At 39.6% G+C, this 17,747-nt stretch overlaps 1 protein-coding gene across 2 annotated transcripts in view; it reads left to right on the top strand.

Annotated features, from left to right (window-relative positions):
• The window catches only part of CHD6 (chromodomain helicase DNA binding protein 6), a 212,693-nt gene that overhangs the window by 39,286 nt on the left and 155,660 nt on the right, over positions 1-17,747 (top strand). Inside the window, exons 1-2 of one of the 2 annotated variants that reach the window (XM_033433749.2) lie at positions 952-1,081; positions 1,767-1,824. The exons of the other annotated variant lie outside the window; for it this stretch is intronic. The gene's annotated coding sequence lies outside the window, so the exon portion shown is untranslated. Of the gene's footprint in view, positions 1-951; positions 1,082-1,766; positions 1,825-17,747 lie in introns of those variants that run through there. 2 annotated transcript variants of the gene reach the window in all.

The raw sequence follows: 17,747 nt of genomic DNA on the forward strand, positions 1-17,747 counted from the left end.
TCCACCTCTAGTTACATGTCTGTGGTATCATTTGATCATATCACAGCTCTTGAATGTTCTTTCTGTTGTGTCCTTCCTATCCCACCCCTATTCCCCCCTCTTTGTGTTTTAGTTTGGGTGATTTCTAGTGATCTGTCTTCAAGTTCATTGGTTCCTTCCTTGATTATATTGAGTGTTCTGGTGGGCCCCTCAAAGGAACTTTTCATCTCTGATACCTTTACAAAAAAAGATAGCATTTCTGTTTGACTCTTTCTTACATATTCTGGCCTTCTGTTGAAATTTGCCATCTATTCATGCGTATTGTCTACTAAGTTCTTTAACATGTTAAGCATTGTTATTTTAAATTCCCTATCTGGGTCATCTCTCAGTCTGGTTCTCTTGATAGCTTTGTCTCTGTTTCATACCCACTTAGCTTTTTTGTATACCTTGTAATGTTTGATCAACTGCTGGACATTATTATAGAACAGTAGAGACTGAGTTGGACATTAAATATTGATATTGAGATTACATTAAGGGTAGGTTTTGGGGGGAGGAAGATCACATTTGTGCATATAAAATATTCAGGATCTGTTATGGGACTGGGAACATAATTTTACTTTTTCCAGTTATAAAATTTTACATTTCTATAACTTACTGTTCTTTTTACAGCATCCCTAGGAGTTATCTTATCAGAACTTGCCCTCATAGTTACTTTCTCCTTTGTTTCTGCTCCCACTGTACCTGAAACTCTTCCTTAGTTCTGTTGGCATCCACACCAAATGCCATTTGTTAGCAGGTTTGTATTTTCTCACTAGACTATGATTTCTTAAAGTAGGTAGAGTGTCTTATTCATATTTGGATCTCTATGATCTTCTAACTACATTTTAAATATATATATATATATATATATATATTTGGTTAGAATTGAATTGATTTTATTAAACGATTTTTATTCCTTAGCCAGAAATCCACACTGCTTCCACCCACCCGCTGCCACCAGTTAGTGGGAATATTGTCTCTGGTTTTCCAGTCAACTGTGATGTATCTAAAAAATGCTCTGGAGTGGAAAGTGAGGCCTGGACATGGATGAATTTATGAAGAGGTAGCTCTTGCATTACATTTTTTTTTCCTCTACTAGTTTTATGTGTATATTTTGTCTCTCTACCTTGACAGTATGGTTTAGAGAGGAAATATCTGTCTTCTGCTTCTCCTCTAGTGTCTTTTAATAAGTAGCACAATGTTGAGCACACGGTAGATGCTCAGCAAATAATTAAATTAAAAATTTCTGAGATGTAATGATACTAATGGATTTTGGAATGAGTTGCCAGTAGCTTTTCTGTTTATCCCTAAAAAATTTTGAGTAATGATGAGGATGATATTTTTCCATTCCTTACTGGCTCTGTTTTCTTTGGCAAGTTTCTTAACATCCTGTGCTTTGGTTTATTCAGCTATACAATGGGAATAATAACAGTACCTATATCATAAGATTATTATGATGATTAAGAAAAATAATGCAGTAAATGTTAGTTGCTGCATTGTAGCTTCTCAGTTATTATTAGCAGTGCATGTTAGAAGGGCATCTTTAAGTTTTTAGACACTAAGTTCTTTCAGTAGGAGGGTTTTGCTATCTGAAAACCATCTATCTCAGGATGGATAAATATAACTACTTCTGTATTAAATAAGGAAGTAACCTTTGCTCAGAATATTAACAACAAAAAGGGAGCAGAGCTAATTAATTTCTACCTTGTTAGCAATAATGCAATGTTGTACCTTCTCTCTATTCCCAGGGGCATAGAGATCAATACAGAAATAGAGTTCCCAGATCAGCCTTCCCTAGGACCAAAGGTACTTCATCTTACAGATCATTTTTTTTTCTTTTTTTAAAATATTTATTTATTTTTATTTTTGGCTGCATTGGTCTTTGTTGCTGTGCGCAGCCTTTCTCTGGTTGCGGTGAGCGGGGTACTCTTCGTTGCAGTGCGTGGGCTTCTCATTGTGGTGGCTTCTCTTTGTTGCGGAGCATGGGCTCTAGGTGCTCGGACTTCAGTAGCTGTAGCAGGTGGGCTCAGTAGTTGTGGCTCGCAGGCTCTAGAGCGCAGGCTCAGTAGTTGCGGTGCACGGGCTTAGTTGTTCCGCGGCATGTGGGCTCTTCCTGGACCAGGGATCGAACCCATGTCCCCTGCATTGGCAGGTGGATTCTTAACCACTGCGCCACCAGGGGAGTCCTACAGATCATGTTTAGTTACAGTTGACCGTTGAACAACATGGGTTTGAACTGCACGGGTCCATTTACATGCAGATTTTTTTTTTTTTTTTTTGCTAAATATGTGCTAAAGTACTACATGATCCATGGGTGCAGAAGCTTGGATATGGAGGGTCGACTGTAAAGTTATACATAATTTTCAACTGCACATGGGGCATCTACACCCCTCACCCCCACATTGTTCAAAGGTCAACTGCATATTTTAAAACTATATTAATCCTTACCTTTAGGCATTATTTATTGTTGTTTATTTTTACAGTCTCTTCCTTTTTACCACCATTATTGACCAAATCATGTTCAATAGATAAATAAAGCCCAGGGGGAATTATAGAAAGGTGACGATAGCCTGGTGAGAGTTACTTAAAATATTTGGCAGACAGCTATTGGGAAAATATTGTTAAAACTGGTAAGGTGCAATTTTCTGGATTCACTGTTTTCCTTACCTAACAAGAAGGTACAAAACACACAATTACAGATGAAAAAGAATTCTCCTTTGAATAGCCTTGGTGCCTGTATTACTGAACCCCTTTGTTAGATTATTGGTTATGATACTTGAACAGTACTCTCTTCTCTAAATTCAGTACACTACTATTATATGTGGGATAAGGTTAATTATTCATATACTTTTTAAGTTTTGGAAGGAAACAGTTGATATATTTGACCTGCACATCTGTGGTATAATCAGTTAATGTTTTAACTGCTGTGATACCAAGTATAAAGTGATAATAACATAGCACGAACTATGTTAGGAGCAATGGGAATGGAGAAGGGATTGAAAGAAGGGAAGTTTAAATAAACTTTTCTTAACCACAGCGATTTTTTTTCATTATACTAAAGAGTATTTCTTATACAAAAATATTTATTTATACAAATGTTGGAAAAAACTGAAAAGTATAGATAAACTGCTAAAGACTTAGGAATACATACACGCCATTAAAAATATATATATATTTTGGTAGTCAGTTTCCTCAAATAACTTTTCTCAGGGTGTAGAGGCTTGAAGAGTTCAGTTTGGTGTTAGGACATCCTGTTTGTACCTTGGTAATAGTACATTGCCTGATGGAAAGCATACCTCGAGAGGAATGTTGTAAAGAGAATTTGTGCTGACAAAAGAAATCTGCCCAAAGAATCCACATACAGTCTTTAGGGGCCACTACTGTCAGCTTTTTTCATGTTTGTTTTACATAAAGGCTTTCTGCAGTTTTTCATGCCTCGTGGATGGTGGCCAAACTTAGATCTGGTTATGAATTCCTGTCTCTTCTTTCCTTTAACCTTGAAAAAAACAGTTTTTATTATGGGAAATTTCAAACATACACGTAACTGGAGAGAATAATACAGTGAATCCTCATGCCATTCTTTTTTTTTTTTTGGTGGTACACGGACCTCTCACTGTTGTGGCCTCTCCCCTTGCGGAGCACAGGCTCCGGGTGCGCAGGCTCAGCGGCCGTGGCTCACAGGTCCAGCCGCTCCGCGGCATGTGGGATCTTCCTGGACTAGGGCACGAACCCGTGTCCCCTGCATCGGCAGGCGGACTCTCAACCACTGCACCACCAGGGAAGCCCCTTATGCCATTCTTATGTGTCCCTTCTCACTTTCTTTTTGACCTAGAGTATTTTGAAGAAAGTCCCGATAACCTATCATTTCACCTATGAATATTTAGTGTGTATATCTGTTGGACAGAAAAGCACATTGTCATACACATTAACAGATTCCCTATAACCTAATTCCTTAACATTACCTAATACTGAATCTCTTGCCTTGATTTTTCTCAAAAATGGCTTTTTACAGTTAACTCTTTGAATCAGGTTCAAATAAGGTCCACTTAATGCATTTGATTGATATCTTTTAATCACGTAATAAATTTCTTTTAATCTGTAATAAATCCCCTCTCTGTTGTTGTTGTTGTTGTTACACCATTTATTTGTTGAAGAAACTGGGTTGTTCCCCTTCCCCACATTATGGATTTTGCTGATTGTATCCTTGTATCATATAACATGTTACTCTTTCTCCATATTACCTGTAAACAGGTAGTTAGATTTGGAAGCTAAACTATTTTTGTAATCATTCAGATTTTTCATTATTCATAGGTGGTATATTTCCCGTTCACATTAGAAAGCCATAATGTTTGACTGTCCTACTTTGTATGCTAAGATTAATTGGCGGGTTCATGTTGGCATAGCCTTTGGTTGTCAAGTTGTATTACCCCGTTTGGCCAACAAAAATCCATGGGGTGACTTTCTGACAGCCTGCGGATTTCCAGGTCTGTCCACCTTTCATCAAATGGTCCTAATTTAACCCTTACTGATGATTGTTGCCTGAATCATTTATTTCACTATTGTTACACTTTAAGAAGACAGAGACTTGTAGAAAATGAAATGAAAAGTTTTGACTAAGAACTTTAAAAAAAAAACAGAGTAAAATGAGGTGTCTGAAAAATTCATTTATGCAAAGTACTTTTTTGTCTGATTATGTTTAGTGAAAGAAGTGTAGAAAGGAATGTTTAAAAGTTGTATGTTTCGGAATTCCCTGGCGATCCAGTGGTTAGGACTCCGTGCTTCCACTGCTGCGTAGCACGGCCAAAAAAAAAAATATATATATGTTTAGGTAAATTCCCCTCCATTTATTTGTTTTTGAATGAGTTATCTTTAACAGGTTTTACTGGAACAGATTTTTATTTTTTTTAATTTATTTTTTGGCTGTGTTGGGTCTTCGTTTCTGTGCGAGGGCTCTCTCTAGTTGCGGCAAGCGGGGGCCACTCTTCATCGCGGTACGTGGGCCTCTCACTGTCGCGGCCTCTCTTGTTGCGGAGCACAGGCTCCAGACGCGCAGGCTCAGTAGTTGTGGCTCACGGGCCTAGTTGCTCCGTGGCATGTGGGATCCTCCCAGACCAGGGCTCGAACTCGTGTTCCCTGCATTGGCAGGCAGATTCTCAACCACTGCGCCACCAGGGAAGCCCAGATTTTTTTTTTTTTTTAACATTTATTTGTTTGAATGCGTTGGGTTTTAGTTTCGGCATGCGGGATCTTTCATTGCGGTGTGTGGGCTTAGTTGCCCCGCGGCATGTGGGATCTTAGTTCCCCGACCAGGGATCGAACCCGCGCGTTCCCTGCGCTGGAAGGCGGACTCTTAACCACTGGACCACCAGGGAAGTATGGGAACAGATTTTGAGCTAGATTCCTGCTTTTGGATTATCATGATTTGAGAAATATTTTTATCTACGTTGGGGTTTGCTCCAAGGGTAAGAAAGTTCTGAGGTTACTTTGGTTGGGGATTATGGATCATGAATCCATATAGGTCACTTGAATTCTTATAGGTCATTTTTTCTCACTGCTGTAGTCCCATATTTTTCCTGTTATTCTACCTGGATGGCTGTTGTATAAATATCAGTAGTAATATTTAACCTTACATAGTACTTCCTGTGTGCCAGACACTGTACTTTGTTATTTGCATGTACTAGTTTATTTAATCCTCACATGATTATCATCCCTGTTTTACATATGAGGAAACTGAGTCAGGGAGATTAAGTGATTTGTCTAGGTCACGCAGCTAATAAATGGCAAGAGCTAGAATTTTGGACCCAGACAGTTCGGTTGCAGGGTTTATGTTCTTAGCAGAAGGACAGAGTGGATTATGTAGTGTCTCCGTTACTAGAAAAATAGCTCAGGTGCACTGTCCTACTATCCCTGGAGGATAATCTATATTTGTATATAAATAATCTGCATATATATGTGTTTTGTTTGCTTGTGTCTGTATATATAGAGAGACACATATATACACGTAACATGTCCACTTGGAAGGGCAAGTATGTAGGGTTTTCCCTTTAGGAAGGTCCTTCTTACTCAGAAACGTTTTGTGAATCTCTTAACTGGACCTTAGTTGGAGGTGGCGGAAACAGCCCTCAGACTCTGGTATTATCATCTGGGTCAGAATAGATGGTAAGTTCACAAGAGAAACTTGGCAGACAGCTTGAGGTCACAGTCTGTTCAGAGAGCAAGTAGCTTGAACTTTAAAGCAAAAAGGGTCCAATGGCCAGAGTAGTATCCTGTGTGAATCAGCCACCTGGATCTTAGCTACACAATTTCAGGTTGTTTTTGGAGCAGAAATGCATATAGCTCATATCCAATACCATAAAAACAATTTTTCAAATTCTGCAAATCATAATAAATAGCAGCCGTAGGTCTCAGTTATAGAACCAAGAGTCAGGAGGTACTATAGACTATTTGTCCCAAGTATATCTCTGCTATCTCTTTGCTAAGTAATTTTTTTAAATTGAAGTACTGTGTCTCATATTTCAACAAATTGTGAAATAATTTTCTTCCCCTCTTTTGCCTCCCCCATTCTGTTTTTACTTGAGCAAGTAAATTCATTATTTCTACCAAGTGTCAGTTCAAATGAATAATCTGAGCGGTCATGTTCTTTCACCAACAAAGTCACTGCCTTTCTCTATGCTTTTATATTCGAATGGTGCTTGTTTTGTATTAGTCTGGTAAGAAGTTAATCTGTGTGGATAAGAAAATGATTAGATCCTCAAGGATCTGAACATTGTTGTAACAATCTGATGTTTTAAGCAGTTGGGTATCACTGATAGGGATGAGTTAATACAAAACTATGAGGAAGCCTCCTCAGGTCAGGAGCTGAATGAGCTGGATTTATCTAGTGTCTTTTAGCCTGTGTGTGAAGCTTCCAGCAGCTGTGTACCAGTGGTAAACTTGAACAGGAAAGGCCTCAAGGGATTGATTCTCTAGGTGTAAGAGCGAGGGTGGATTTAAAAACAACATATTTCTTAATTTTATTTATTCTATTTACAGACTCAAATATTGACACTTTTATGTAATTTTGGTAATCATCATTCCATGGTTAACTTTTCCCAAATTTATAGAATTTCTTAAAGTACTTAACACATTTTGTTAAAGATGTTCATGCCTTCTAACAGAAGCAGATTTCCTAAATCATCCTCTTGACTTCCATGCATTCTTTCCTTTTTAGTAAGTTTCTTTCCTTTTTAGTAAGTTTCTCTTGGAGAAAAAAAAAAGAATTTATTATTACCCTTCTATATTTAAAAAAAAAAACCTAGCTCTTATTCACCTGGAGAATGGAGAACTTGGTAAAAAGGGGAATATGTTAGTGTTTTTGCAGGATTCGTTTACCATAGTTTTTTTTCTCTTGGTGTGTGGTTATTATATATACTGGGTCACAGAATTAGACAATTTTAGGGCATAGGATCCTTAGGAAAGGGTTTTTAAAATCTGAGGTCAAATACCCTCATTTTAGAGTTGAAGAAACAGAGTTGATTCTTTTTTTTTTTTTTTTTTTTTTGCGGTACGCGGGCCTCTCACTGTTGTAGCCTCTCCCGTTGCGGCTCCGGACGTGCAGGCTCAGCGGCCATGTCTCACGGGCCTAGCCGCTCCGCGGCATGTGGGATCTTCCCAACCCGGGGCACAAACCCGTGTCCCCTGCATCGGCAGGTGGACTCTCAACCACTGCGCCACCAGGGAAGCCCCAGAGTCGATTCTTTAGCTTCATTGGTGACTGTCCTGTATATCTGCTCTTGTTGGTTGCTTAGTGAGGTGGCCAGCTCCTCAGAGATATGATAAATCATAAAACCAGAGGAAGAAGTTGAATTTGGTGTAATAGAAATTCAAGATGAATATTGTGTTGGGCACATACTAACACAATTCTGGCTAGAATTGAGTTAATAAAGACAAGCTACATGTGAGTTACCCTCATGTGGCTGATTGAGTCAGTTCCAACATGGTGCCAGACTCTACAGTGGGAGGTTGGCCTCATGTCTGGCCTGTGTAAGTGGGCCTTGGCATCAGTCCCTTGAGTAGGTGGTCACAGCTGGAGCAGTAGAGTAGGTCTCGCTCGGTATGCATGATGTGAACAGCAGCAGCTACATCCTTGAGGAAAACTTGAGGTTGTTTCCTACAAAATGGGTGATGTTTGTACAGATATATATATTTTACTGACCTTATAAACTCTTCCTTGGTTCTCATAGTTTTGAAGTTGTTTCTTAAGGGCTTAGAAGAAGAACAGTCACATCATATATAAATAATAATTTTGTATCTCTCTTTCTAGTTTATACATCTCATAATTTTTCCATGTATTCTCTAGAATGTCCAGAGCAATGCTTGATGGATGGTGTCCTTGTCTTTTTCCAGACTCCTTAATAGGAGTGCCTGTAGCATTTCACCAGGAGGTTTGATTTGGTTTTGGATGGATATTTATGAGTCGATACTACTTCAGCTAGATAAAGTGTCTTAGTTCAGCTTTTGATTTTGCAGATTAAGGAGGAAACAACATAGAAAGTTCAGGAGATGTAAAGCAATTATACTCCAATAAAGATTAAAAAAAAAGAACAGGAGAGAGCTGAAAATATGTGGGGTATTAAATACATGGGGATATTTATCCTAGAGAAGAAAAAACTATGGGGTAATTTCATTATCCTCAAGTATGGGTAGGACCTTTGCTGGCAAATTAAAGCTTCCAGGTGATCTTTGAATATGAGAAAACAGTCTAATGCTTTGGGGATGCTACTGGGACAGAGCACCACTAGATGTCCCTACATACTCTCACTGGGCAAAAAAGCACTGCACCCTTGAACCTGAAAGACAAGCTTCCTTCCTCCTGCGATGCCCCTCCAACGCCCTCTACTGACCACAAGCTTAACATCATGCTTTCTGTAAAGGGAAAAGGCTTAAGAGTCCAGAGCATTATCACAGAGCAGGTACTGAAGGGTGAATTTGGAGTTGAGAGGCAGTAAATTGATAACTGGCACTGAAGCCAGACACAAGAGTACGTACTCTATAATTCCACTTTTATAAGGTACAGAAACAAGCAAAACTAATCTGTACTGTTTGAAGTCAGGCTGGTGGTTACCCTTGGAGAAAAGTAGTAGTGACCAAAAAGGAGCATGGATGGGGCTTTTGTATTGCTAAGAGTGTCCTATTTCTGGATGTGGATGCTGGTTACACAGGTGTTCAGTATGTGAAGAGCTATACTTATTTTAATGCATATTATACTTCAATAAAAGTAAAAGTGTGGTATGGTCTGATTCCAAAAGTATAAACTTAAAAACAAGATCCAGATCCAGGCTGGAACAGGGAAAATACAAAATAATCCAGGGTATCTCAACTTTATTTTTTTTAAATTATTTATTTATTTTTATTTTTGGCTGCGTTGGGTCTTAGCTGTGGCATGCACGATCTTTCGTTGCAGCATGCAGGATCTCTCGTTGTGGCTCATGGGCTCCAGAGCACGCGGGCTCTGTAGTTGCGGCACACAGGCTCTCTAATTGTGGCGCACAGGCTCAGTTGCGGCACGCGGGCTTAGTTGCCCCGCGGCATGTGGGATCTTAGTTCTCTGGCCAGGGATCGTACCCACGTCCCCTGCATTGGAAGGTGGATTCTTAACCACTGGACCACCAGGGAAGTCCCTCAACCTTATTTTTATTTTTTAAAACCTGTTTGAGGGCTGTTCAACTTAATGTCAAAAAACAGGTATCTGATTCATTCAGCAAAAATATTAGGGCTTCCCTGGTGGCGCAGTGGTTAGGAATCCGCCTGCCAATGCAGGTGACATGGGTTCGAGCCCTTTTCCCGGAAGATCCCACATGCCCCGGAGCAGCTAAGCCCATGCGCCACAACTACTGAGCCTGCACTCTAGAGCCTGTGAGCAACAACTACTAAGCCCACGCGCCGCAATGAAGAGTAGCCCCCATTCACCACAACTAGAGAAAGCCCACACGCAGCAACGTAGACCCCACGCAGCCAAAAATAAAAAAAAAGATAAATTAAAAAATATATATATATATATATTATTTGCCAGACTACCTTTTTTTTTTCCATTTGGGATCAAATAATTAATGCTGAGGTCTTCTATAGAGCAACATACACTTCTTATGTTGTTGACATTCTTCTTACCAAGTATTCAAACAGGAACTTCTAAGTTTTTCTTTTTATGGCTTTTCAGATACCTCTTTGTTCTTAGTTTAAATAAAATATCACTGCTCTCCTCTGTAAGCATTATCTTTGCTTTTATCTTTGTCACCATATACCCTTCTTCTTGAAGCAGTTAAATCACCAGATCCCCTTTTGCCTGGCTAAGAAATTTGGGGGCCCACAGTGGTAACTCCCATGTAAGCGTTAATGGGAATGAGAACCATAGATGTTTGATTCAGGAATTTGTGGTGATAGGAGAGTCTCAATGTGTGGCTTTTAAAAGCTGCAAGCAGAAGCAGGTCAGTACTGTGGTTTGTTCAGGAGTAGATAACTCTGGGTGCAGAATCGTAGAATTCACCAAGTTAGGAGTTGAACTTGGATCCACAAGATGGATATGGAATCTGGATAGGAGTCAAATTTCCAGAAAGCGAAGGTTGCTAAGAAACTCTGAGATTACACTGTGGATAGAATTCAGGGTGAATTTTAGAGTCAGCTGTGTAAAGCCCAATCGTTGCTAAATCAAATTAAAGTGAGTAACAGTAATAGACTTGGAATTACCTACTTTTGTGTACAGAGCTTGGTATCTTCACATATATAGGCTATGGTTGTTTTTGTGCTTTGAATCGCTGGTGGCACTCTTATATCTAGAGAGGCTTTGTCCAGGCTGAGAGTTACTACAAACATGTAACACAGCAGGCTGAAAACCTGGAGTGATTCCCTTGCAAAAATTGTTTCCTTATATTTTTTCGCCCTTAAGTCATTTGAGGGTAGAGGGAAGAAAATAGTGAGTGGTGAAACTAGCCAGTGAGCCTTTATTTATAAATTCAATCCACGTACTCGCCAAGCAAATATATGGGTATTGACTATATCTTAGGCGCTGTCCTAGGCATCAGGGACTGATGCACTCCCTTGGCCCTCTGGGGAGTTACTGTTTTGTATTCCTCTGTGTGAGGCCTGCTTTTATTCTACTTGTCTGTGACATGCAGCTTTGTCACCAACTCCTTTAGGATTCTCTTGAGGCTTCAAGAACTGTTACTTGGATTTCATATCCAGGCTAATGAGAGAGGTTCCTGACTTTTATTTATTTCATTTTATTACTAACCTGAGCTTGTACTATGCTACCAATAAAGAGCTTCATTAGCAAATTTAGTATCTTAAGGAAAAGGTGCCTGTGATGGAAGGTATGAATCTCATTCTGCACGTGTACTCCAGAGTGGCAGGTTGGAAATTTGCTGTCCTCCACAACTGCTCCTCTGTATCTAGAACAATTTTAAATCACATCACTACATCTGGTTCTCAGTGCTTGTGCTGATGATGGAAGGGAGCATTGGAACAGGTAATATAAATATAGTGTAATATGAGTGGGAGATTATGGGTATTAAGAAGTTAAATTTAGGGACTTCTCTGGTGGCGCAGTGGTTAAGAAGCTGCCTGCCAATGCAGGGGACACGGGTTCGATCCCTGGTCCGGGAAGATCCTACATGCTGCAGAGCAACTAAGCCTGTGGGCCACAACTACTGAAGCCCACGCGCCTAGAGCCCATTCTCTGCAGCAAGAGAAGCCACCGCAATGAGAAGCCTGCGTACTGCAGCGAAGAGTAGCCCCTGCTCGCCGAAGTTGAATTTATATTTCAAAATGATTGTCTTTTGATCTGGGAATTGGTACTATTTACCAAGTAAACTAACTGGCCCTTCTCTGTGGTTCTCTTGCTCATTCGGGATGTGAATTCTGTCATCTCCCAGACCAGTCCTCCTTAAATAGTACCACATACCAATCTGAAAACGTGCTGAGTTTTACTTCTAGTTAAGTGATTATTTAGGTGTTAGAAGTCAGTAGTTTTAACAATACGTTGTTTGCTAATACATTAATTTAAAATAGGTGACTACATCTATACATCTATACCAATGTTTAGGCAGATTAGATGGACCACACATAACATACATGGTATTAGCAGACTTTAGTCAGCTGGCTTAAATTTGCCTCAGGTGGCCTCTTGAGTATTCTTCTTATTGCCTGCAGTTTCTGCTCTTAGCGTAGCACAAGCAGATTTGGAGAACCAGGGCATTTTGTTGGCAGGAGATTCTGGTTGCCAGCCACCCGCCTCACCATTCAGCCAGTGCTTGTCTGTGCTTGCTTTCGCAAGGGAGCTTTTTCCCTAGTCCGTCACATCATGCAGAGTTTTGTTTTACATACCCGCCCACAGCCTGGTTCTGTGTTTATCACAGTGCTCTCTTCCTTTTAGATTTCAGGGAAGGGGGGAGTTGAGGGTGGGAGAGGATTAAGAGCCACTTAATCTTTTAAAAATCCAGAGCTTAAAAAAAATCCTTCTCAGATTCTGTTAAAGAAAAATTCATAGACGCTAAGGAAAGAGCAGGAGGTGCCAGAGTTGTACAGCTTTTAGGAGACAAACGACCGTGGAATCCATCAGGGTGCAGCATCCTCCTGGGTTTGCAGCAGGTGATTTAACGTAAGATGTGGAAATTCAGTTTCAGGATTGCACCTTAAAACTGGAATAGTAGGGAATTTGTGTCAGGTTCAGAATCCATTATTTGTCTCATTTTTGAACAATAGAAAAAAACCCACTTTGGAAAAATCCTGGGTTTTTATTTTACTCTTAACACAGCAGAGTTGTAGAAGTAGGGGGAAAGCCCGTCTTTGTAGTACTAGGAATTCCACAAATTTATTTGATAAGATGTTTTCAGACTGTAGATTGGTTTGCACTTGGGCTGGGTCTCCTGTATCCTGTAGAATAAAGAGTACTGCGCCCGAATGACCATAAATATGTGATTTTTCTTCTATTATTTACCCCAAAGTAAAAACTCTGCTGTGTTGTCTGTGTTATGATTTTGTTAATGTGTTTACTTCGTTTCCTGCTGTCTTGGCTAGCCATCAGATAGAGTTTTTCCCTTACTGTAAATTGCTCCAAAACAATTTTATCAATTCAGGATTCAAATGGCAGGCTTTATGAAAGTAGATAAAGAACTTAAACAGAATTACTTGGCAGTTATATCCCTAAAGATTTTTATCTATGTTTATCGTATGAATTATTTGTATGAAATTTTTTTTCACTTGTATGTAATATTGTCTGAAGGGTCCATCCTTGTCTAAAATGTGCTTAAAAGGTCTTCTTGAATGATAGTTTTATCAGACTTTTAATTGCTTCCTCTTCACCCCAAGGATGGATCGAAACCATCCTCTGCAACGGCCTGCTTTTTTTCTTTCCTCCCTCCCTCCCTCCCACCTTCCCTTCCTCCCTTCCCCTAGACTGTAGTAATTAGTCTGTACAATATCTTTCTAATCTCTGCCCAGTCTCCACGTGCCCCAAATAGAACATCTCCAGCCCTGACCTCTCCCGCCGTTTTCATTTGCCTACAAGGCAGCTTGATATAGTGCTAAGAGGGCTGAATTGGAACCCAGGAAATCTGATTCTTGTACTTTTTTTTTTTTGCGGTACGCGGGCCTCTCACTGTTGTGGCCTCTCCCATTGCGGAGCACAGGCTCCGGACGCGCAGGCTCAGCGGCCATGGCTCACGGGCCCAGCCGCTCCGCGGCATGTGGGATCTTCCTGGACCGGGGCACGAACCCATGTCCCCTGCATTGGCAGGCGGACTGTCAATCACTGCACCACCAGGGAAGCCCTGATTCTTGTACTTTTTGCGTAACTGTGAGCCTTTGGGCAATCAGACTGCTCTGATCCTTAGTTTCATCATTCTTAAGATAAAAGGATTGCATTTCCTGAGCTTTTAAGTTCCCCACCCCTTCACTTTGCTTCAGCCTTTACTGTTCCTTCAAACTTAGCCTGTCCAAAGTAGAACTCATCCATCTCCTCTCCCAAAAGATAGTTTTTGTCCCTATTCTGTAAATGAGAAACTAAGACCCAGAGATATTGAATAAATTGTACAAATCATGCTACCCTTATGTTCAGAACCTAGATATCTTCACTCAAGCCTACAGGTATTACTCTTCCTCTACAAAAAACATTAAAGTGTAACGATTCAAAAAGATGTTGCATAACTGGTGAGGTCTCTTGAGACTGAATATGAGTGTCATTTGTAAAACCCTCTGTCTTCCTACATAAGGTTATAGCTTGGATTTTCAGGGCTCTGAACTTTGAGTGGGCTTGGCTGTCAGAAGATTGGTTTCTTCAGTCCTGTGTTCACAGATGGGATCATTCCTGATCTGGGTCAGTTGACATTATGGTGTAGGGTCTAATGACAGAAAAAAAGTGCAGTCAGGTTTTACTTTACAATGTGTTATTTGATAAGCTCTGATAATGCCTGGCCATTTGCTTCTACTACTACTGTTAATAGTGATTCTTATCGAGCAAGTTGATTTTCATCACCAGATTAGGAGTTGAAATGATTTTCTCTGATTGAAGAGATGAACTGGGGTTTGGAGTTGATTTTTTTCCTTTGGTATTATGCAGATGTGTCTCATTCATCATTAAGATCAAAGTGTTTGGCTGTGTGATCCCAAAGGTCCCATTCAGTTCTGATTCTCTGAATGCAGCACTATTGAAATGTTTCTAGTCGATTCTAGAGAGCTTCCTTAGTTTACACCTTTACATCATCTAGGTAAAACAGATTATTGTGAGGAATTATGGCAGTGCTAGACATTGGTTGAAGTCAGTAGCAATGAGTTTAAAGTCCTGTTATTTTGCAATTGACCAATAGGAAGCCTCTTAAAATGGACATTTCTAATACTCTTAATCCAGTAACAAGAGTTTTCTAGAAGGTTATTGCTCTTAATGCTAATTATGCCTTCTCTCATAGACAGGGATTAAAGTCACTACTCTTGATTTGCTTTTTGGCTTGCATTACCCATATACAGGGTAACAAAGCTTTTAGTGTAACACTTTGAATGTTTAAAACACTTTTCTTTTGAGGAGCGAAGCATCTTAAGTTAATGTTTGAGGCGGTAATTGTACTTTCAAGCTGGCAAAACAAAGCACTGCATCAGTTTGGAAGTCGCGATGGTACTGGTGTCTTCTCCCTAGTTATGTCGGCAGGTATTTCGAATTAGGCACCTACATTTTTGGAGAGAAGGGTTTTTAGACTAAACCTGGTATATATACCAGTATGATCCTTCTCTTTTGACCCACCATTGATAAATCCATGTGTAATATTAATATATTTATTCATTCACAAAATACTGTCCTACGAATTAGATATATAGTAGTATTCAAAATAGATGTCTTTGTCCTCATGGCCCTCTTTTCATCTTGAGAGATGTGAATGCTTTTGACTTGTAGTCATGAAATTAAGGTGGTGTGTTATCTCTAGCCTGTTGCAGAGAGCATCATAGCTCACCCTATACAGATTAGCTCTAGCCTAAATTATACACAAAAGATAACTTTTCAGAGAAATAGATCTAATCTAAAAATTCTCTACATTCCAAAAAAACTTTCAGGCATCAAAAAATTCATGTATCTGAACCAAAATCCTCATTTTTTGTTGCTGTGCCACCTTTGATAGAAATATAAAACTCATTCAGAGCCTTGAAAACATAGAAAAATCCTTAAAATTGTTACAGAGGCGTTTTCTCATGCCAGTTGGACTGTTTTGGTTGAGTAGAAGTGTTTCTACTAGATCACAGCATCGTCTTTGAAAGGAAAGAGCCACCGCCTGTCGTTTGAACGCCCTTCTATTGTTGGTTACTTGGCACAGCCTTAGGAGACTACAAGAGTAAAACATCAGAGTCCCAAAAAAAGAATTATTGAATGGTGAACATGTTAGCCGTAAAAAAAAAAAAAAAAAAGAAGAAGGGTTGGAAGATAAAGTTGAGGAAACCTCCCAGAAAGCAGAACACAAGATTTAAAAACATTTTTTAATGTGAAAATTAGAGGTACAGCCCCGAAGGTCTGTCTTTCATATACAATAATAGGAGTTCCATTACAAGAAAACAATTAGGGAGGAAATTATGAGGAAATAATACAAGAGGATTTCTCAGAACTGAGACAGGTGTTTGTTTCTAGTTTGTGAAAGAATTCACCAGGTGCCCAAACTCATGGATTAAAACAGCCCCACAGTACATCATTGTGAAAAGATGTTCCCTGGGGCTAAAGCTTTCTATGGAGGAAGAGAGGTTACAGATAAGGGATTAGGGATCACAGTGGTTCAGATTCCTTAACACGTGGTGGAAGGAACAGGACAGTGGTGAAATGCTCTCAAAATTCTGAGGCGATATCCGTCTCCAACCTGTGATTTGCTACCCACCAAGCCATCAAGGTGGACTGTAAACCTAGTGAGGCGTGAAGGTCTCAGAAACTTACCTCTCGTTCATATATTTCCTAGTCAGTTAGTGGACATTGTGATTCACCAGAATGAGAGAGTAAACCCTCAGAGAGAAGAGAGAAACTTGGGAGTTCACTCGAGAGGGACAAAGGGATGAATCCCCCAGGAGGATGGTGATGAGAAGTCCTAGGAAATGTGCCTTTGAAACAGATTGAAGAGAGTTGTAACACTCCAGATATAATGATCCAAGGGGGAAAAAATGAACTTAGATTGAGAGGAATTTTAATTTTAAGGCTTCGGAGAAGCATTTTTAGATAAGTTAGTGATTCATAGAAAACAAAGCAAATTTCTAAATTTTTAAATTTAAAGGTACTTACTATCTTTAGGGAAAAAATTACACAAAAAAGAAAATTTTAGCATAGTATATAGTTCATGTCTTAGCTGTGAATTGAATATTGATTTAATAATAATGGTAGTAATAGCTATATTGGGAAGGTATGCTTCATCTTCCATAGCAGGGGGCTACCTGTTTTGTAGTTTCTTTGGAACACAGACCAACCCATATGTTAGCATATTGTCTGGCTGTTTTCATGCTACAGTGGCAAAATTGATTAGTTGCAACAGAGACCATGTGGCCTGCAAAGCCTAAAATATTAATTACCTGACCTTCTATAAAAACATTTGCCAACTCCTGTTTTATAGGGAGAAGCTGATAGAATAATGTTTAAAATTGGAAAAAACAATATACTAGCACTATTAGCGTGTTTTTTAGAAATTTTGTTTATTTATTTATTCTGAAGTATAGTTGATGGACATATTTTGTTAGTTTCAGGAGTATGCTTCAAAATCAGGGAGTGTGATACCTTCAGCTTTCTTCTTCTTTCTCAAGATAGCTTTGGATATTTGTGGTCTTCTGTGGTCCCATACAAATTTTAGGATTATTTGTTCTAGTTCTGTGAAAAATGCCATTGGTTTTGATAGGGATTGCATTGAATCTGTAGATTGCTTTGGGTAGTATGGTCATTTTACCAGTATGATTCTTCCAACCTGTGAGCACAGTATATCTTTCCATTTATTTGTGTTGTTTTCAATTTGTTTCATCAATGTCTTATAGCCTCAGAGTACAGGTCTTTCAGCTTCTTTGTTCAATTTATTCCTAGGTATTTTACTCTTTTTTTTTTTTTCGGTATGCGGGCCTCTCACTGTTGTGACCTCTCCCATTGCGGAGCACAGGCTCCGGACGCGCAGGCTCAGCGGCCATGGCTCACGGGCCCAGCCGCTCCGCGGCATGTGGGATCTTCCCGGACCGGGGCACGAACCCGTGTCCCCTGC

Source organism: Orcinus orca, chromosome 16 (genome assembly GCF_937001465.1).
Source record: "Orcinus orca chromosome 16, mOrcOrc1.1, whole genome shotgun sequence".
In the NCBI taxonomy this organism is placed as follows: Eukaryota; Metazoa; Chordata; class Mammalia; order Artiodactyla; family Delphinidae; genus Orcinus; species Orcinus orca.